We start from the raw sequence: 23,850 nt of genomic DNA, 5'->3' as shown, positions 1-23,850 counted from the left end.
AAAGTTATGAATCCTTATATTCTTTATGCTTTAAGATTCACTATGACATCTCAAAGTAATTGCCAGGTAAACCTACCAGATGGTTTTTGGGGGATGAGGAATAGACTAATAATTTCCATTAGCATAATATTGTTATTATAAAGCTTTAACGACCTCACTGATGTGGTGTCCTGTCCTGGTGGAAAGTTTATGAGCCAGAAATAAAATAATACTTATGGGTACCCATGAGGCTATTTGAGAGAAGTACTAGAGAGGTTAATGAGATCTCAGGTCCCTAAGGTTCCTAACAGAATGTTCCTACTTGAGCTGAGCTAAGTGATATGAGAGGTACAGGGCAGACTGCATGGGGGGCAAGGGAAGCTTGGTGCCAGTCCTGCCTCTGCTGCAACATTGCAAACTGGAATGAGGGCTCTGATCTGGTTTTAGACTGCCTGGATTTCACTTCGGGCTCCATTGTGCACTGGCATGAGGACCTTGGGCATGTTACTTAAGCAATTTGTGCTGCAGGTTTTCATCTGCAAAATGGATATAATCGCAGTATGTAATCAGTGGTTGTCTTGAGGGATGAGGCAATCCTCACAAAAGTCTCAGGACAGTGCCCAAGACATAGTAAACATGCAATGAAATTCACCGTTATTATTTTTAGTAGTAGCAAATCATCAGCCTGTGGTGAGCTTTAATTTCCTAATTAGTCAAGTTAAAGAGGTTGGCCTAATTCTGAAATTCTGTGATTCTATAAGCCGGAATCCTGATATAATGTAAAACTATTCTGTTTTGAAATTTGAATGTAGATTTTGTTCTTTGTGACCCACCACCAGACTTTGGAAACGAAATGTATTGTACAAGTGTTAATTTATTAGGATGAGAGTTCAGGAGATGAGCCTTTGCGAGAGGAAGGGGATCCTACCTTGCAGACAGAAGGAATGGTGATAGTAATAACTTGTACTTATGGTGACTTGTTTGGGAGGTCCTTAGGTCTCTCTTGCCTACGGGTCATGGAGAGGAGAAAAGATGGTTATTTTTTATAGGGGCTTAGAATTAATTTTATAGGGGCTTAGAAATGGTCATCTTCTGTTATCAGGTGCGAGAACATATCCTTCTCTGACGTGGAAGTGTCTTCTTCCATTTTACTCTCTCTCTTTTTTTTTTTTTTTTACAGAAAAGGAGAGGATGTTTTTGGAACTACAGGACAATGAATCAGGTGGTTGCTACTTCCGGGTGGGATAAGTCTTGTATTTCCTGCCCTACCAGTTGCGTGTGCCTAGTAGTATAAATAATATATGCCCCTTGTTTTTACAAGAGTTATTTTGATTTCTAGTTGTCTGTAATCAGGCAATGTGATTGAACATGCTCTGGGAATACGATTGAATAATCCATTAGGCCATTGACTTCTCTGTCTTATATCCACAGAGCAATTGCTCTTTTCTCCCGTAAGGAAGACAATGTGTCCTTCTTTTCCTTCCCATGTGGCTTCAGTACAAAAGTTCTCTTTCCCATTAGTTATAATTACCTTGATGATCAACACAAACGTTCTTGAGCTTTGCATTAGAGTAGCCATATTGAGGAAAACTTTGAACTTCAAATCTTGACACTGTTGAAACAGATGGAACCAAGCTCCCTTTGCAAAACTGTTTTTTTGTTTTGAGGTAAAAATACCGTTGATTTCTTTATCCTCTGCCAAAAATGTCCTTCTCCTCTTGCCATAGGTCCTGAGCGTGTAGGCACGTGGTGTGCCCACAGATAACACAGAAAGAACTCCCCTCCAAAACCCAAATTCCTAGGAAAGAAACATATTAATAAACAAAGGCAAGGGTCATTAAAGTTTCTTTTAAGCTGCCCTCAAGGGACCATGCTGATTTATTTTTCTTATTTTATTTATAAGACAGCAAATAATTTATATGGATAACTTACATATCTTTAAACCAGCTGTCTTTGTATAAATAGCATTTCTGTCTTTAGCTGCAAGTCCAGGATTCAGGAATCTCTTCTTTCGAGTGCCCGTTGATTGGCATTTCAGTATTTGCGGTTAGTCCATGTGGTTCCATTGAGGTTAAACACTCAGCCTCGCAAAATTCGAGCAGTTCATTTCCTATTCAAACAAGTTAAATGCAAGAGACAAAATAAAGATAAATTCCTCAATGGACTAAGATAAGCTGGTTGGGTGAGGAGAAAGATAATTAATCAATCTTAAGCCAGCTCTATTCTTCCAGGTTTTCCCTTTGGAGCTTTTGGTGGTGGACCCTCTATCTCTGAATCTGACTGATTTCTATCTTGCTCTTATACGTAAGGATATCAGTAACAAGGTCGAAGGGTGTTGGAAGTTCCTCCTGAATAGTCCTCTCATTGAGGGCATTCTCCTGGGCATGAGGGGAGGCAGGGAAAGATGTGCAGCAAGGATGACCTTAGAGAGAAGCAGGCTGCGATTCTCTTTGCATGAAACACCAACAACACAAAGAATTTCTTACTGAAAACTTATTGGGAGCCCAGCTTAAGGTCATCTGGCTCCTTGCTAATCAAAGTGTGTTTGTGGACCAGTGGCACTGATATCATCTCCCTAAAACTTGTTAGACACACAGAATCTCAGGCCCCACCCTACACCCTCTGAATGAGAATCTGTATTTTCCAAGATCTACACATAATCTATAATGCACATGGAAGTTTCATTTTTCTTGAGTCATCGTTGGGTGATGGCCACAGTATTTAATATTAGCTGCTCCTCAGACACTTGATGCCAACTTCTGGCCTTTGAAGAAAGGGTAGACTATATTCAGTAGCTGATTATAGCCAAAAAAAAAAAAAAAAAAAAAAACTACTAAAGGTAAAATTGAAAAAGGTAATTTTTATTCCCCTGTCTGTCTCTAATCAACTGGATAGCCTTGAGAATGTCGTTTCACCTGTCTAGGTCTCAGGGTATTGGTACTGATCATTTCTAATGATTCTGACTACACTATTTAATGGTCGTGTGAATATAGGACTCTTGATATATGGAGCAAGAAAAGTTCTCTTAAGAATTTGTTGCACCAGACACTTAGATCAATACTACATATATAGGGTGAGAATTCTTTCCGTCCCTACATTTCAATTTCATAGCTCCCTCCTCTTTCATATTGCACCACCAAATCATCAAGTGTGGAGGGGCTCCTTGGTCGATTTGTAAGAGCCGTTCAAATGGTTGCAGAAATGAAAACTCCAGCCAAATAGTGTGTAGTCTCCTCGAAGTGTGACTCAAAAACAAAGTAAAAATGATTTTGTTTTCAAAAGGGCTGTTCAAACATACAAGTGAACATTTTTAAAACATGGCTAGACCATCAAATATGTAGGGCTAGACATTCCAGTGCTTTGAAGAACCTTAGACCTGAAGTTTCAGCTGCATCTTTCATACACTTATATAATGTAAACTATAATAAGGTATTAGGTTCCATGTTTTAAGGCATGGAAATATTAGCAAGAAATATATTTCTACATGTATGTGCATGTACACACATATATTTATACCTAATAATAATGAAATATATATAATCTGCATATACATACCATACATTTTTCTCACATATCAAAACACATATCAAAACATCTTATTCAAATGATTAAATGAAAAGGCAAAGCATTAAGGACGCCTGTAGTGTGCAACACTTCATGTAAGAAAGAAGGGGATGTTGGAAAATATGCATGTGTCTGCTGATTTATATCAAAAAGTGATACAGGAAGGAGAAATTAAAAGGCTGGTTGGTTTAATGTGTGTGTGTGTCTGCGTGTTCTGGAATACAAACATTAAGAAATGAATGACATAATCATGGAGAAGAAAGGGAGAAGACATTTGCTGATTAGCTTTTAAAAGACAATATTTAGTCTCCAAACTTAAGGTAAAAGACAAAAAGAGCTATCCACAAATACAGTTCTCTACTTAGTAAATTTGTTTCTGATATTTGTATAGTTTAGCAGCTCTGGAACTACTTTATGTATATATATATATATATATGTATATATACACACACACACATACATACTAGGATTGAACAAAGAAATAAATACATTGTGGATACTGAAAGCTGGGTTTCTCTCTATCAGAGAAACAAGATACTGTACATACAGAAAGAAAGGGAAAGCTGTGATGGTGGATTGAAGTTATAGGTATCAGTATGAACTTATGCTTGTTTATATTTACTTGCACAAATCCATATATGCACACAAATAGGTAGATAGAAGGAGAAATAAATCTACCTGTTTGTGTATGTGTGGGTATATATACAGATTATTTTTTTTTACTTTTAACTGCTGAAAGGGCCTAGAGGAAATGACACTTTAGCAGCAATCCGCATGCCTTCCATCAAAATCTTAGTTTCTAAATATTATTCTCCAATGAAAAAGATAGACTCCTTGGTTAATTTCAGGGATAGAGTAGAGAAAACACCAGATGAATGCGGAACCTCCCTTGATGCCAAAAAGTTAGAAAGTACTTTTTTAAAAAATGGCAGCGTATAAAAGGGCACAGGATCTACCTAGTAGGAGTTCTGGGCAAAACCTGGCACTAATTTAAGTCCAAAACATGGTAATATTGAGTTATAACACATAGAACAAAATGAATATCCATGGAAGCGACACACATAAATAACTGAATAATAGAAGAAAGGACAGATTGTTTTTACTGTAGAACTTCAATCACCAGGCTGGGCATGGTAGCTCACACCTTTCATCCCAGCATTTTGGGAGGCTGGAGCAGGCAGATCATCTGAGGTCAGGAGTTCCAGACCAGCCTGGCCAGTATGGTGAAACCCTGTCTCTACTAAAAATACAAAAATTCGCTGGGCTTGGTAGTGCATCCTTATAGTCCCAGCTACTCAGGAAGCTGAGGAAGAAGAATTGCTTTAACTGGGAGACAGAGGTTGCAGCGAACTGAGATCATGCCATTGGACTCCAGCTTGGGATACAAAAGCAAAACTGTCTCAAGGAAAAGAATTTCAACCACCAAATAGCAAATATAGAGGGAATAAAAGAAATAAAAAATTCACAATTAAGCAATCACATATAATAGTTATCACAGGCAAGAACCATTGATGGATGCTAAAATAGGGGGGCGGGGGGAAGGGATGAGAAACAAGTTATTTGCATAGACTCAAAGTATCTGCCCACAAGATACTTATTAATTATAAAGATAAAAGGAGTAATTTTATAGTGAAGAAATCCAGTAGACACCATAGTAAAACAAAATGATCCAGGTTTACATCACCAGTCATAAGTTGTGTTGACATCACCTACCTCTTGGTATGAGGCACTGAGAAGGGCACCATGTCACTTCTGAGCTATTCTTGACAAAAGTGCACAACAGCAGTCTAATCACAGGGAAAACGTAAAATAAAATCAAACATAATCTACAAAATAATTGATTTTAAAACATCAAAAATCATAAAAAACAAGGAAAGATGGAGCAACAAATACAAACCTGAAAATATGAAGGCGACATGAAGAACCTTAGTGGAAAATTGGTGAAATTTGAATAAATTCTACTAATTACTTAATATTTTTAACAATATCAATTTCCTTATTTTGATGATTAAACTCTAATGACATAAATTGTACAAGATTTAGGAAATCTCTGTGAATGGTATGTAAGAACTATCTACTATGTCTGCAACTTTCAAATTATTGAAATTATTTAAATAAAATTATTTCAAAATAAAAAGTAGAAAATTATACTTAGACTCCTGGAAGCTGGTTTCTTAGAATAAGCTGAAAATGCTGGGAAAAGAATTACTGAAGGGAAATGATAATATGAAGTCAGAAAACAGATATAGTTAGCATTTTAATAAATGTTGAAATTGAAATGATGTTTCAAATCCTAGGAGACAATAATTGATACACTTAAATGAAAACAGGTGGACAAAGAGAAAGGCAAAAAACTAAAATGCCAAGCACTCAAGTTGAAAAGATAAAAAAAGTATGTGTAAGTATGACTGATTTGAAAGATCAAGTTCAGCCAGGCTAAAGAAATGAGCTTGTATGTTTTCCAAAATGCTATCTTATCATCTCTCTTACTGAAGTAAACCTAAAGCTAAATAAAAATAAAGACCAGTATGTGTTTGATAAAATTCCAGAAAGGTTGCTGGAGACCAGATAGCTACGTGGTATTTTAAAGATGTCAGAATTTGGCCCTCAAGGATGGCAGTTGGCTATGAATGTTTGCCTTTAACTGGGGCTATCACTAGATCCCAAAGTAAGTTTTTACTGTTTAAAATTTTTTCATTCTTTGGTTGCCGCCCAATTACGTGGGTAAAACAGGTTTTATCACACTTTGCAAGTTCATCAAATTTAATTTTATTTCTGCCATGCTAGATTAAATTTAAGGGTCACTGAAGTCAGAAGCCACTGACCTTTGCCCTGTTAATGGTTCTCACCATTAATACTTGACCCTAAAAGCTATGTATACAATAAACCATATTTATAGGGTGGAGGGAAGGGAAGAGCAGAAACAAAGTGACTGGAGTGATTATTTGTTTTGCCATGCTGTGCAGAGATTAGGAATGTTCACACAGTCTATACAGATGGAGTGGGACTGGCTGCCTTTTATGGTGTCTGAACAAGACGTGAGGATGAAATCACATGTGAGGGTAATACTCACAATGACATCCTAGAGTGTCTCAATCACTCAGGCACTGCTGCCACTTCACCTTCATCATGCTTTAACCTGAGCTCTCACTCTGGTTTTCTTTGGCTATAAAAGAAGAAAAATAAAGGGCGCATATTACATTTAAGATTATCCTTTGCAGAAGGGAAAAGATTGCCAAGCAGTTTATTTTCAGCAATTAGAATTGTGAAAGCTCTGAGAGACTTACTGTGGAATTTTGTGAACTATCTTTCATTACTTCATCTGATTTAAAGAGAACCAACAGAAAAGTCTTTATGAGTTAACATCGCCAGCATTCTGCTCTTGTAAACTTTACATGCTTTTGTACAATCAGCAACTTCTGGGATTAGTTTTCTCTTCCTTAATATTTGGACAAAATGAGTGAATTTGTTTGCCTCTTTTGCTTTCTTTCTTTTACTTTTTAACATGTCCAGTATCCAGGATATTTTATTATTTGCATAATCAATTAAAAGCCATTCATTTTTTATTGGTGGGCAACAGCATCTAGGTTGGAGAAAGGGATTCATTTCCTGGGAACAGGGCTTTCAGGACATTCCGTCTGCCTATCAGTTCTTAGATTAACAGGAAGCATTGCTTTCAATGACCCATGTGTGTGTGCATGCATGTGTACACGCACACATGAAATAGTGCAATATTAAGAGTCGCTAAAATACACATACATATATTGCAAAAGAGCACCAAGTTTATTACGAATTTACTCACAGGAACAACCATTATAACATTTTAGGGAGTGACTAGACAAAATCTTTTCCGAAGCTTAGAATATAATTATTTTGCCAATATATAGGCATCCCCCCAAAATACCTAGTGATTAAGGCAAAGAAATTCTCTTGGTCACAGATTGAGGGAGAGTCTTGGGCTTATAAAATACTCTATTTCCTCCATTAATTGTGTCCATGTGGAGTTGTAACTAAGTAGCTGAAACAAATAAAACTTAAGTAATATTGTTTCCTTTTAAAATATTTCACTTAATGTGTGGAAGAGGTTTGAACTCATTAAACATGCATTGTGCCTTTTACTCAATCCCTGCCGCCCATAAAAAAGAATACCTATACTCCATGTTTGTCCTCCTGAAACATTCCAGCAATGCCTGTACCACCACCATCTCTTCTTCCCAGGGAGGGAGGCTCCTTTAGCCACTATCTTAATTTGAGGTGTAGGAGGAAAGGAAAGCAGAGAATACAGTTACCCCGGGGCACTGCAAACCTCTTCTCTTTGACCTGGCCTGGAACTGAAGTGAACAGTCCATTCTGTTTTACTGTAGTTGCCATGATAATTCTTATTTGTTATACCTCTGAAACCTTTGGTGAGAATTCCAAGTACTTTAAGGATTCTTCTCGTGAAAGAATGGGGTAGTTTGATGAGAGAGGGTGCATTTTCCCTACACCCTGAGGCCGGCAGTCAGTGAATTTGGACAGGAAAAGCCAGGTGGCAAAAAGAAAGACGAGAAACTGGGAAGAGAGAGCGTGTGAGTGAAGAGCTGAACTTCTTTTGCTCGTGCCAGCTTGTGACATCTGTCCATTCCTCAGACTGCAAAACTCACCAGAGTCAATAGAGAAGCCTTCTCTTAAGCAAATTCCCTCAAGTCATGTAAGACAGAGCAAAGCTTTTTATTTACTTCCATTTCTTTCCCTTATTGCAAAAGAAGCTACAGGAATGGATAATTATTATTCCCTTAATGTAGACACAAAAAGCTGTGGGGAGATAGAGAAGTACTTAGACCATTTTTAGCGAATTATTTTCTCTCATCATTGTCTACATATACAGTCAAGAATATTTGGGGTACTTTGGCAGTGTTATTTAGAGAAAGCAAGCTGAGATATCTACATATGATGGAATTACCTTTGGGTCTTATAAATTCTAGATAGGGATTATTTCAAAACATATTCCTCAAATATCAATATGCATATTTTCAGATCCTCAAAATATCAACATAGTGATGGGACCATTCATCTTTTCCTTCAGTGCATGGTGCGTGAGTGAGATCATTCCCCTGCTGGTCTTCTCTTTTAGGGACCAACACATCAAGGGTTTGCTCCAAACACCTCTGCAGAGAGTCGGGGCTTTGAATTTAATGAGTCAGACTTTTCCTGTTAGGCCGAGTCAAACTTTATTTCATCTGTCACCACTGGGAAGTGTACAGCTATGATACTTTGGGTTTAGCTCAAGTTTAAGGATGCATGAAAAATAAGAAAGGCTTTTAACTTTCAATATGATTCATTTCTAAACTTCTCTAAATCTCTCTCTCATTTCCTTGCTTTTCAATGTACTGTGAGGGAAAAACGGAGCTATAAATGTGTTATAGACAGTACATAGTGAATGAACCTATACTTAGGGTATAATTTCCCCTCTTCGTGGTAACACTATAATTTAAATGTACAGAGAACAAGCAAGTGGGCCACGTGAGATAGATCAAGATTTCTTTATTCAGTGAAGAGCTGAACTTCTCAATTAAAACTGTCCTAGCCAGTGATATGGCCAGAATTTAATTAAAAGATTTTATGAATTGGAGGATATTATTTTTACTATTCAAAAGGAATCTTTACAAGAACTATTGATTATTTTATTTTTATTGTAAGATATGCATAACATAAAATGTATTACTTTTACTAATGTTAAGTGTACGCTTCAGTAGCATGAAAACACATTCACAATGTTGTGCAGCTATCACTACTATTCTTTTCCAGAACTTTTTTATTTTATTTCCAAACAGAGACTCCCTATGTATTAAGCAATAAGTCCTATTCTTCCCTTCCTTCAGCCCTTGGCAATCACAATGCTAATTTATGTCTCAATGCATGTGACTATTTTAGGTTCCTTATATAAGTCAATTTACAAAATATTTATCCTTTCATATATGGCTTATTTCACTTAGCATAGTGTTTACAAGTTTCATTCGTTCTATAGCATTCTGTACTGTGTCAGAATTTCATTTCTGTTCATGGCTAAATAATATTCCATTGTATGTGTATACCCCTGGATGTTTTCAAAAACATATTCATCTGTTGATGGACAGTTGTTTTCAATTTTTGACTATTATGAATAATGCTGCTGTGAGCATTGACATGCAATTATCCATTTGAATCTTCACATTAGTGGAATTCCACATTAGTGGAATTCCACTAATTCCACAAGTGGAATTAATCTATTATATGGTAAATTTATGTTTAACTTTTTGAGGAACCACCAAACTGTGTTTTACAGTGGTAGCATTATTTTACATTTCTATCAACAGTGCACAAGGGTTCCCATTTCTCCACATTCTTGCCAACACTTGCTATTGTCTGGTTCTGCTTTTATAACAGCCATTTTAATGGATGTGAAGGGCATCTCACTGTGGTTTTGGTTTGCATGTTCATAAAAGTTAGTGAGGTTAAGCATCTTTTCATGTGCATATCAACTATTTGTACATTTTCTTTGGAGAAATGTGTATTCAGTTCTTTTGCCAATTTTTTAATCAGGCTTTGTTGTGGTTATTGAATTTTATGAGTTCTTTATATAATATATGCTGACCTTTCTGCTTCTTTTCAGTCAGATATTTTCATGCTATATCTAAATGAATTCTCTTACATAAATTATTTTACTATATTATTATGTTGTTTTATATATGTGTGTATGTATAAGAATAGATGATTTAATATATACGTGTGTGTCTTATTTATATACATGTATGTGTTTGTAAATTTTAGGAAATTAATTTTTTGTTTATTTAGTCATCTTCAATCAGAGACACTAAAATAATAGCATATAAACAAGAAAAGGTAAATAGTTCTTCTTGAGTTATTTAATTCTTGGTCATTTCCTGTATGTTTCAAAGTGAAATAAGCAGTAATTTATATTAACATTAATGTAAATGGAACTTAATAGTTAAGATCTCGGTCTCTGGCAGTAGCCTGCCTGGGTTGAAATAATGTTCTGTCATTTATTGGCTTGTTTAGTCTCTCTAAGCCTCACCTTTCTCATATGAAAATTGAGAAAATAATAGTTATATAGGACTAGTGTGAGAATTAAATGAAAAAACCTAGTGATGTGATCTCTATAGTTATTTTCTTAGAAAGAACCCACTTGGTGCTAGAGAATCCTCTTATAACACAGGAAGTTCATACCCTCCAGGTTATGGGCATGCAGATAGAAGCCATGACATGGATTTTGCCATTGTATCGATGGTTAATCATCAGAACTCCTCAGAAGTCAAAAAATGAACAAGAAATTCATAGGGTTTGAGAGCCCTAGTGCATTTTAAAATGAGGAAATGCCAACTCAGGGTTATTAAAAATAAGACACATTTTAAATGTCTGTGGCTAACACATTAACAGTTAATACACATATACATAGGTACACACAAATACAACGACTGTATATGACTTCACTTGGTGATAAGATCAAAAGTCTAACCTCGTATGCTTTAATGAACGAGAGGCCTAGGCCAAAGAGCCCTCCTGTAATCTCCTGCTGCCTGCCACCACTATCGCATGATAACCCCTGGCAGCCACACATAAATAAGGTACCATGGGAGTTTAAGTCTTAAATAAACATGAGTATCATTTACTTTAGTGCATTTCATACTCTGATGCCCAAATTGCATAAACATATGAAAGTGCAGCCTCCATGGTTGAGGAAGGATGGGTTATTGAGGTTGCTTGGTCCACCAGCCTGTTTCTACTAGAGACGCTGGGGACACAAACATCACCCATGGCTTCATAAAACAAGTTTGGAAAACATTGCTTTAGCCTAATTTCGTAGATATCCTCCTTTAGCCTATAATCTAAGGCATGAATATCGGGGCGGAGTGGTGCACAAAAATGAAAATTGTTAATTAGTGAAAATATAGAACATGTGGCCCTGGAGAAATAAACCATTATTAACGTTTTAATTTTAAAGAAGTTGAAATTAACCCTGGGCACAGGGAGTTGTCAGTTCTACTACTTTATGTAAATAATTGCCATGCATGTCTAAAGTCAAACATGTCTAAAAGAACGAACTCACACCCAAACACAAAAAGGTCTATATCACACAATTATTTTAAATGGCTTTAAGTTGTTCGCCCTTTTCCATTTTTTCTCCTCCTTCTCCCCCTACCACCCATATATATATATTTTTTGTCTTTTTCTCTTCTTCCTTCTTTTAAAAATATACTTTTCTAAACCATACAGATCAGGTCACATTTTATTACCTTTAGCCGAAGGTGTTTTTAAGAATAAAGAGCAAAGAGCAAGTATCCTTATCTTTATGCTGTTTGACAGCCTGTGTAAATATACAGCATGTCATAAGAAATTCTACAGATGGAGTTATCATAGCAGTGAAAAACTGCACAGATTATGCTCTCCTTATGGTATTTACTCATTTTCGTGTGATGAATGGATGCAAGAAGTCATCATTAGGGAACATAATGGTCCCTGATGATGTATTTATGAGATGGAAAGATGTCATGTGATGAAGTGTTTACAACCTATAATGAGGTTGTGTAACAATCTCTTTACAGCATGCAATTACATTGACTAATTCCTTATAAAAATACTCAACAATATGTTCACCATGTGCACGTGCTTGATATCACAGCACTTTAGTAACTGACGCCTATAACTGCAAAATCAAGCAGCTTGGATGACTCAATACTCTTGTTTCCTATCCAAGGCATGTAAAAGATCCTAGGTGTTTAGTTAGTATACTCCAATAAATTCCTCTTATTGGAGGTGACTCCAGTAATTAATACAAGGCATATGTGTCCATATCCTTATGGGTTGGAGAATTTTAGAGGCAAATTTACACCTGAAATAACCATTAATGTAATTTCTTTCTGTTGTAATGATGGAAGAAGTCTACATATCTGCACTCTGATATCCAGGAAAATATTTGTACCCGATCTTCCACATCAGTCCCTTATCTGGAACTTATCTCTTGTCCTATTTCACTAATTAGTGAGCAATATGACTCAAATGAGGTCCCTAAATGTTAAAATATGGGACTGAAATATCTTCCATATGAATTTGTGAATAATCTGTATTGTGTATAACTACAAAGATGAGTTAGACAACTGGGGAGCTGGAGTTAAGTGGCTAAAAGTTTGAGGTATAGGACCTGAAATGAGTCCCTGAACCTCTTACCAGGAAGTGAGCTTCAAGATGTAGGGGTGAAAATTCTGGAGCAAATCCTGTAGATGTGTAAGAATATGAAGGAAAATGAGAAAATAGGATGATGAGCAGACAGAAAAAGAGAAGTAGGTTGTAGAAATACCGTCTACCAAACTTTTGTCAGAATATGAATAAGCAGTTGAAAGTCGTTCTAATCCAAGGGAAGTAAATAGGTTCTCAGACTAATAAAAATTAGTCTGCATACTTTGAAGAGAAAGACAAGGTAGGGTTAAAATATTTAGTTTGGAAATATGCAAAGAAGTGTGATGTCGGTAAACTGATTTAAGAGTAGGTAAACTATCACAAAACTAGTTGAAATTTTATTATGTTGAAAAGGCTTAATTGTTTTCAACAGATGATGATGGACACAAGATATTAATACCACACAGAATGTGGCTAATGCCTTGTAATAAGACTAAATAATGTAACAGTGACAGGCAGTGAACATGACCAGGTGATATGATCATATCTTGCATTTACTTACATCTTTATGATTCCCAAAACACTTCACATAACTCAATCAAACTTCAGAATAGTCCAGTACATGAGCTAGAAGAGACATGTCTGTTTGTTTTGTTTTTTAAAGGTAGAAAGTAACAGCCTTAGAAGTAAAACAATCACTTTAAGGTCTTGGAATGAATTAATGGGGGAGGTCATAGACTCTCTTTCCTCATCCAAAGAGGATGAGAAAAATCACCATTTCCTCAGGCCTGGTGGAGGTACGGAGTGGCCTATGGCCAGTCTAACATACCAACTGAAGACATTTAACTCTAAGCAGCTCCATGTATGCAGAGAGGGCACCACAGAGAATGTGATGGTTTTCGTTTTTCTCAACTTGCTCCAAGACAAAATACAGTGGAAGCAAAATAATAGAGCTACAAAAGAAGACCCACCATGAAAATGGTGTTGAATCTGAGTGTCAGTATCTGGAAGTGGCCAGCAGAGCATGTCCTTTAATATGGGTCATGGGACAGCAACATCTCATTAACACTGTCACACGGTTTTTAGTCTTCACCACAAAATAATCTATTTCAACAATACCAGAAATGTCATTGTTTTTTTACAGATTATCCTACTCCTAGGTGTCCTGCTGGCTTTTTCTGACCCCAGACCTCCAAGAAACTTTGAAAAGAACTCTGGTTAAAGAGAAGCAACTGAATTTGAACAGATAATTCGGATTTGAAGAGTAACAGGGTTCTTGACAGTAATACATTAGGGTAATTTAACTGAACTGCTCTGCCTATTATTTTGTCTGATTCTACCATGAAAGTTTTTTAAAGTCATTTTACTTTGATTCATTTCAAGAAGTTCCAAGAATCCAACAGTATTCTTAGAAAAGGAGACCACTGGTGTTTTCATGGCTCAGTTGTGACATATTTTAGTCTGGACTTATGTGCTACTCATTTCTGAGTTACGTTTTTTTATAATAAGTGAGTGGGGAAGTTTTAATGGCATCTTTCAGTAAGGTGGGACAATATCTTAGGTAGGGAAAAAAGGGATGGTGGTGCTCCACTTTTAGATTGCTATTCATGGTGTTCCAGATGATAAGAATAGGAACACTCATTGGTTTCCTGAGAGGGAGCGGGGATTTTTGATTCATTTCTTTTTCTGTGTGGACAAGCAATGAGAAGTATGGGATTTGCTGCAGTGACCAGTTATTCAAAAAGGAGAACAAATGTGGTAGGAAAAGATAATGTAAAAAGAGAAATATAGGCCAGGCACAGTGGCTCATGCCTGTAATCCCAGCACTTTGGGAGGCCAAGGAGGATGGATGACCTGAGGTCAGGAGTTCGAGACTAGCCTGGCTAACAGAGCAAAACCCCATCTCTACCAAAAATACAAAAATGAGCCGGGCATGGTGGCCCATGCCTATAAGCACAGCTACTCAGGAGGCTAAGGCAGGAGAATCACTTGAACCCAGGAGGCAGAGAGTTGTGAGTTCACCAAAAAAACAGAAAAGAAGAGAAATATAAAATTCAGGTAGCACTAACAGTACATGTGGTTAGCAAGGCAACTAAGGAGAAAGATTCACTGATAGGTACAAAGACTGGAACAGTTTCTTCTGATTTTAAATATTTTTATAAATTTGTGGTTTATTTCTTATTTGAATCTCCAATGAAATCAATGGGATTTCTTTTTAAATTAATAATGGAGTATAAAAAATTTTAAAAATCTATTTGACATTGACTTTTGATTGCTACCTCATCCTAAAATTCAGTGACACATATTCAGTTTCCTTTTCAAAGCCAACGTACAGTTCTGACAAATGCAGAATATTTTGCTAGCACTGTACCTTATCCAGGAACCATTCTGGAATTCTGAGTTATGACAACAACAGTCTTTTAGTAGTTATGTTTGTAGCATCATGAAAAGGAATACATGTTGCAAAACTTTTAACCTGTAGGAATCATGAAAATCTCAAATATTGTCCCCCCACCCCATTAAGAATATCAAAATTGAATTGGAAGTAGAGGAGAGAACAAAAGATGACTTGAATTAATAGAAATTGCTGTTAAAATACAAAGTGTTCAGGATTGGTTCCTAATTTGTGCAAAATATTTATTAAGAATCTTTTCATCTACCAGGTGAGGGATGCCAAGAAGAAGCAACCAAAAGCAGTATTATAGGACCACCGTGTAAATTGCCAACTTTGCTTTTCTTTTAATTAGAGTGGTATAGACCAAGTTCTATTCATTTGCCTCTAAGGTGCCTAAGCCAAACTAAGTATCGAGTCACTTTATAATTTCCTTGAAGAATCCAACCCATTTCTGGATTTTTATGACAAGCCCAAGAAGACTCTGTTTTGTCTTGACTTTGGAGAGTGAAGCATGCTTCCATGTGCATAGTTTCTGTTCCATTGTCATAAATGATCCTCCATGGTCAGAGTCTATCTGTTGAGCTCACAACAGTTTATAGTTTCAGCAAATAACATTTCCATACTGCTTTATCACATGCAAAATGCTTTTCAAATTATTTTATATTCACTCATTATCTCCTTGTTATGGATGAGTTAAATTGACGTTTAGAAATGCTGAGTAACTTTCTTAAGGGTTCACAGTGAATAGATGGCAGACCTAGGAATGGAGTCTGTTTATGCTTTGACTTTCTATTGCACCTGACTACGTGCAAGTAATACAAACACACTTCACACCTTACATCCTGCCCCAGTGTGCTCTCACTTATTTCTCATTGCTTACGTTATTGAAAATGCCTCATTGAGAAACAGGCAAAAGCAATATTGTGGGTAGAAAGTTTGAGGAATTAGAGAAGTAATGACAAGTGTATCTTTACCAAATCTTGAATAGATGACCTGTACTACATAGATATTTTCCTTGGAAAATATTTCAAAATTTAAAAACTTATTTTTGACATTTCAAATCTAAATATCCAGATGAGTTTGAAGGGTTTTCTTTCTTTCTTTTATTTGTCACAAAGTCAATAAAATTAAATTCCGTTTTGGTTTTTATTTTATTCCAGAAAAAATTTTTGGAAAGAAAAAAACAAAATGATTTGTGTTTCAAAGATAAATAAGAACTTAGATCAAGATGTGGATTGAAATTCCAACCCTGTTGAAAGAAAGGGGTCTCCTCAACTTTCGTGGACCTGTCTTGCCAGCCTTACTCTTAACCTTGGGGCATGGCCTCTTGACATGCCGTACTGAAGGTAGGAGGCTGAGGGAAGGAGACAGGCCAGAGAGCAGAGAAACCAAATGCCAGCCAGTCTCAAGAAGTGAACTGAAGCTTTTCTAAGTCCAAGGGCCTGCTTTTTACAGCTCATCAGTCCTAGCATAGTTGCCAAAAAGGGGGAAAAAAAGATCCCCATTAGGCACAACCTAAGTATTTTTAATTTTAAAAAGTCTGTAAAAGAGTCCAGAATCCAGTGTTTTTGTGGCAGCAAGTATGTCATTTGAATTTTTTTAACTTAAAAATTTTATGCCTTATATTTTAAGTTTTATGTTCATTTGAGTGAATACTTTAAGTGCTGCTATCATATTCAGTATCCATCAGTTTGTGAAAATGCTTAAAAAGCCATCAAGATTTTTGTGAGACAATTGAGGCAAACTTAGTTTGAAATGGTTCCCTGATTTATTTATTACTTTTCAGAAAGTACATTATAATCAAGCAGGTATTACTCTAATCAAAAGAAATATATACCACTGGAGCTTGAAAGGATTTTTTTGTTGTTGTTGTTTTCCCTAGTTTTATTGCAATAATTCAATTTATGGTAATCAATAAAAGGTGTGAGCCAAGTTTATTGAGGTGTCAACTTCCCATTGCATAATTTCCCTTGGGAATCTTAATTTTTAATTCAAAAAGAAAGTGGAAGATTTGTCCTACAGATGCCAATGCATGTGTGAGGTTAAGGAAAGCACAAGAGCCTTTGCAGAAATCAAAGTGGGGTTTAGAACAATTCCCTTATCACTTCTTCACGTATCCTTTAGCTCACCATTAATTTTCCAGGGGAATGAGTTCTTGAAATGGTCAAGATGTAGATCTTTTTCCTAGATTGCCAAAAGAGATTTTGGACAGTAAGATCTGGTCAACAGTCAAGAGCATTCAGGGGTGGAGAATATTATGGCTGGCTTACAAATGTCAGACAATAAAAGGAAGTGAGTCTATGAGCTTGACTATGGGCTTAATGTACAACCACATATACACCAGTGTTGGAATGGAATGTGAGTCCTCATGGACTTAAGAAATGAGGCTAAAAGCTCAACTAATGAAGATGGAGACATTTATTGGTAACATGCATATTTTTTCTTTTTGTTAATAGTTATATAATAAATGCATTAGATTGGTTGCAAAAATATCCTGATTCTTTGCCCCTCTCTGTAGCCCACCTCTTTGCAATATAAACTTATAGCTCTGCCTATCAAGAGAGAAGTCTTATCTCTCCATGCCTTGAATCTGGATTGATCATGTGACTTGTTTGGCTAAGAGAAGAATACAGGAAAAGCTGCACTTTCTTGTCCCAGGCCAACACACTGTTGAAGTCACTACATTCTGTTTCATCTAGGAAAGCCAGCCCCACTGATCTCAAGCACACAAAGAACCTTTTCACCTCAGGCTTTCAAAATATTGTTCTGCTTGAAATGCTCTTCTGCAAATATTGACTTGGTTAGATCCTTCACTGGGATTCAGGCTCTGCTCAAATGTCATCTTATTGGAGGGATCTCTTATCTCCTTCATTTTCTGTATGTTTATTCTAGGTTTCATGCAGGCATTCCTGTATGTGCACAAAAAATGAAATGTAAGCTTATGAGCAGGGGCTCTGTTTTGTTCACTTCTACGTCACTAAGGCCTGAAACAGTGCAGGGAACTTAGGAAGGTCTCAATAAATACTTGAACAAATGAATGATACAAATTTTAAAAACCAAGGAATACTAGAAGCCTGATTTCTGGCTGATTATTCTCCTTGTCTTTCAAACATTCTTAAACAAGAACCTACTGATAATGGATTATAGCCAGAATGGGGCGTGTGTGTGTGTGTGTGTGTGTGTGTGTGTTTGTGTTTGGGTCCACATTATTTTAGGGAAAATTTCCAGAGCTTTAACCAGCTCTTTATAATCATCATTTTCTTGGTCAAATGTGATGTTTTCCTTAGACATCTTCAGCCTTCTTGCCATGCATCTGAATTGATGGTTTGTCTGCCACAAGTAGCTGCAAATGAAAACAGGTAGTTTACTTTCAGTATTGTTAAACTTTGAGAGTATTTTTTTTTTTGTATATATGAAAACATTTATAAAAGGCTTACAATGCAGTACTCACTGGATTTACGGGCCATGGAGAATCTTAGCAATCTCAACATAGGGCCAGGATAGTTTCACTGGGCTCATACAGCCTATGTTTAAAAGCCACAGGCACCTTTCCCACGTGCTCCCTTCCTGTTCTGATGTCACTTAGTTGATATATCATTAGAGCTAGAAGAGATTATAAAGATAATGTAGTTTAATCCAACACTCTCATTTTATAGTTGAGAAAATAGGTGGAGAACATTTGTAAGGCTTTCTTAAATTTACATGGAAAGTGCTATTGTTTTAGTGGCTATGATGGTACATGTGCCCGTGTGTGTGTGTGTGTGTGTGTGTGATATGAAGTATGAGATATTGCTAAATTACAATAGATATAAACAAAACCCAGTATTTTGAGAATATTGATATACCAAGTGATATATAGGTCTAGTCTTAGCTACTGAGTCTGACCTCTTTAATTTGCAAAAATAGAAATGGAGGGTTGTGACCAAGGCACTCAGGTTGATAAGGCCATAGCCCCACAGTGATACCAAGAAACAAGTTTGGCCTGTGTGCTATCCATTCACAGAAGATACTGTAGCCTAGCAGTTCCAATTTCCGTTCTCTTCCATTGTGAAAAATTATTTTTTGTTTCAAATGTTGTTTCCCAATTCTTCTTCCAAAGGGAACAGGATCAACTGCTTGCTAATCTATTCTCTAAGCTAAAAAAAAACCCAAAATGTTCATGTTATTCCCCCTTCTCTAAAGTCTCATTCTTGGTAGTATCTTTCCAGTGTTGATTTTAGTGGGAATCATGAAGAATTGATAAGAATTCGATTAAAAACATTTGGAAGACTGTCTTACAATTCCCATATATGCATTCTAATATGCTGCTTTTTAAAAGCAGAAACTTAGCTGACATACATTTAACCTATAGAAATATTTTTAAGTTTTGTTACTAAAAGATAATTCCATGAAGAGGCAGACTGATCAAATTTAAGACATTATTGAAGTTTGTGTCTACCAATAATTCATTTATCTGTTCTTTTCAACTAGTTCCTTTCCCCCACACCTTATTTTTTGTTAAAATAAAACTTACCAGCTTTTGATGTCCATTGTCAATTTAGACCTAATTGAAAGCCATTTTAAATCTAATTTTTTATGCAGATAATACCACAGCAGAGAATTCTAAAGTTGCCACTGTCATAGTAATAAATATATTGATTCTTTTTTTCACATCTTGAACCAAACGCATGAATAATTTTTGCCTAATTGTAACCATGTTTTCATTAAAAAATATAACAGAGGGAGTGGTGTTTTTCAACTACGGTGTTTGGGAAATAGAGCCCAAGCTAATTTCATTGATTTCCCAACGTCCTCAAATGAATGCAGAGAATGGCTTTTCCTTCCATATTTCCTCTCTCATTCTAGGAGCTTAAGGATCTAATATTGAGTGTAGGCCAGATAGCATGCTGTCAAAGAGAGGTTCTCATTTGGCATTTATGAAAAGCTCAGCAGGACTAGATGCGGGTGAGAGGCAGCACTCACAGATGTCCTGGTGCACAGGCCATGGGTCTGGGGACACTGATTCAGCTCTTCCATAGATCCTGTACTCTTGAACAATGCCCTCTCATTGATATCTTACTTTAAGATATATGAGATATTTCTTAATAATATACACAAATGAGAGGGAGAATAAGAATGCAAATTAGTAATAATACAGAAAGCAAAATAAAAGAGAAATTAATGAAAAATCAATGAAATGTATATAACAGATCCAGGAATGGATCTAGTTTAACAAAAATGTATCAATTTTTTCTCAAATGCAAAGAAACTGAGAAAAGAACTCCTCCAAATAAACATTCAAAAATTATCTCAAGAACTCTCAAAACATTTAAAATGTTCAATTTATCATTTCATGTAGACCCTTGTTGCCCAAAGTGTGGTCCTTGTACCAGCAGCACTGGCCTTACCTTACAGCTTGTTAGAAACACAGGATCTCAGGGCTCACCTCATCCTTACTGAATGAGAATCAGCATTTTAACATGCTCCCCAGGGGATTTGTTCATACTGAAGTTTGAGATGCTTTGGACCACAGCATCCTTAGATTTGACACATTTCTGGAAGCATGATTCTCCAAGTATCTATCTGAAAGGTATGGTGATAGATTCTTGACACAATCATTCTGTGAATTCTGTTGATGTGACTTAATCCAGAGGTAGATGTCAGAGGTTATCCATTTGTGTAGACAATCTGCTCATCCTTTAGGCAGTCTCCACAAATGTAGCTTCTCACAGGCAAGATCTTATATTTTGAAGAACTATGATTTTCTCAGCCAAGGGCCTGGAGACTGACTTACATTTTTACAGTCCTGAGCATCCTAGGGAGCCTGAGGGGGATGTGGGTATACATAGAATTTCTTTCAGCCTCTAGCAGAGAAGTAGGCAGAGCCAAAGCTCTTCTTAGAAAAGTATTTTTCAAATTCTGGATGGGCAATCATAGATGTCTCATAAAATTAATCGAGTGGGTCATAACCAACATAGAAAAATAAAACAGAATAGCCAAGAACAGAGAGAAACAAAGTAAAATAGAAAATAAAAGAGCAAGACTTATAGCAAGGAAAGGTTTTGTTAAATTTAATATTCCAATTATACATGTATGTATATACAGGTACCGAGTCTCAATGTAGCAGTGTTTTCTTTCACTGGACACCAGTCGAAAGTTTGGAAATCGTTGCCTTAGAATATACCTTTGAATACACTATTATGGAAAGACATATTAGAAATGTTCACTCACTGAAATGTTAAGGGAAATAGTCTTAATTTCCAATATTCATAGGATATATTTTATAATTTTTAGATGAAAATCTATATTATATGTTATGATTTTTCACCACAACTAATATTCACAACTTATACAAAGATTATACAGATACATTCATTATTAGTACAATGTTTCCTCAAACACATGGATGCCTGGTTTAATTATGGAAATATGGGGTTTGAGTATGAAACAGAATTTTGGAAATGTTGGTGCTCATGATTTCTGAATTGCAATAGCCATTCATTATTTGGACATTCTTCTGACAAAAGTATCATGTTCAATTTCTAAGAAGAATGCTACATCTGAGGACCACTCCATAAAACTCCTTGAGCATGAAATCTCTCCTAAATATCAACATTTTATTAATTGAGTATAAAGGCATTGAAAACATGCTTATTTGACTTGCCATCAGGTTTACATGAGGTAATTTAATGACAAGAAGTATTTTGAATTTTTAAAATGAAAATTGGTAAAGAACAGTGCAGAGAATTCCCTTTTACCATAGGGAAGTCCTTTCTCCTAAAAGTAAAGGGGAATCATTTGTGCCTACAGCTTTGAATTCATGTACCAAATATCCTACACGTGGAATTCAGATTTTCACTCTGTTCTCTTTAGAAGAGCTATTTTATAGAAATATTTATGAGCCGAGAGTCAATATGGTATTATGTTTATAACTAGGAGCTTGTGTATAAAAAGTTGTTTTAAAAAATAAAGTAGTATCAGAACCAGTTTAGTAAGTACTAATTTAAATAAATTAAGATTCATTGGATTTTCCTAATATATAGTATTTGGAAGAGTCGTTTTATTTTCTTCTCTAAAAATTCAATGCTTGCTTTTTAGTAAATATTATAGATTAATATGTATTCATACATTTTCCTTACATCATCATGCATATTTAATTTGATTCGTAATGAATTATTTTAAATTCTGAAAAATAATCTGTGTATATATATTTTTTTATTTTTTAATTTTTTTCTTGTACTTTAGGTTCTGGGGTACATGTGCAGATCATGCAGGATTGTTGTATAGGTACACACATGGCAATGTGGTTTGCGTTTGCTGCCTCCATACCCCTGTCACCTACATCTGGCATTTCTCCCGTGTTATCCCTCCCTGACCTCCACACCCCCCTCCCACTGTCCCTCCCTTGACCACCCCAACAGACCTCAGTGTGTGATGCTCCCCTCCCTGTTTCTATGTGTTCTCATTGTGCAACACCCGCCTATGAGTGATAACTTGTGGTGTTTGATTTTCTATTCCTGTGTCAGTTTGCTAAGAATGATGGTTTCCTGATTCATCCATGTCCCTACAAAGGAAATGAATATCATTTTTTATGACTGCATCGTATTCCATGGTGTATAAGTGTCACCTTTTCCTTGTCCAGTCTATCATTGATAGGCATTTGGGTTGGTTCCAGGTCTTTGCTATTGTAAACAGGGCCGCTATGAACATACGTGTGCATGTGTCTTTATAATAGGATGATTTATAATCCTTTGGATATATACCCAGTATTGGGATTGCTGGGTCAAATGGAATTTCTGTTTCTAGGTCCTTGAGGCATTGCCACACTGTCTTCCACAATGGTTGAACTGGTTTACACTCCCACCAACAGTGTAAAAGTGTTCCTGTTTCTCCACATCCTCTCCAGCATCTGTTGTCTCTAGATTTTTTAATGATCACCATTCTAACTGGTGTGAGGTGGTATCTCAATGTCATTTTGATTTGCATTTCTCTAATAATCAGTGATGATGAGCATTTTTTCATATGGTTGTTGGCCTCATATATGTTTTCTTTTGAAAAGTGTCTGTTCACATCCTTCGCCCACTTCTGGATTTTTTTTTCCTTATAAATCTATTTTAGTTCTTCATAGATTCTGGATATTAGCCCTTTGTCAGATGGGTAGATTGCAATTTTTTTTATCATTCTGTTGGTTGCTGGTTCACTCTGATGATTGTTTCTTTTGCTGTGCAGAAGCTCTGGAGTTTAATTAGGCCCCATTTGTCTATTTTGGCTTTTGTTGCCAATGCTTTTGGTGTTTTAGTCATGAAGTCCTTGCCTATGCCTATGTCCTGAATGGTTTTTCCTAGGTTTTCTTCTAGGGTTTTTATGGTGTTAGATCTTGTGTTTACATCTTTAATCCATCTGGAGTTAATTTTAGTGTAAGGTGTCAGGAAGGGGTCCAGTTTCTGCTTTCTGCACAAGGATAGCCAGTTTTCCCAACACCATTTATTAAACAGGGAATCCTTTCTCCATTGCTTATTTTTATCAGGTTTGTCAAAGGTCAGATGGTTTTAGATGTGTGGTGTTGCCTCCAAGGCCTCTGTTCTGTTCCATTGGCCTATATCTCTGTTTTGGTACCAGTACCATGCTGTTTTGATTACTGTAGCCTTGTGGGATAGTTTGAAATCAGGTAGTGTGATGCCTCGGCTTTGTTCTTTTTGCTTAGGATTGTCTTGGCTATGTGGGCTCTCTTTTTGTTCTATATGAAGTTTAAGGTGTTTTTTTCCAGTTCAGTGAGGAAA

Source organism: Saimiri boliviensis, chromosome 9, assembly GCF_048565385.1.
Source record: "Saimiri boliviensis isolate mSaiBol1 chromosome 9, mSaiBol1.pri, whole genome shotgun sequence".
In the NCBI taxonomy this organism is placed as follows: domain Eukaryota; kingdom Metazoa; phylum Chordata; class Mammalia; order Primates; family Cebidae; genus Saimiri; species Saimiri boliviensis.
Note: the sequence above shows the minus strand (reverse complement) of the source record.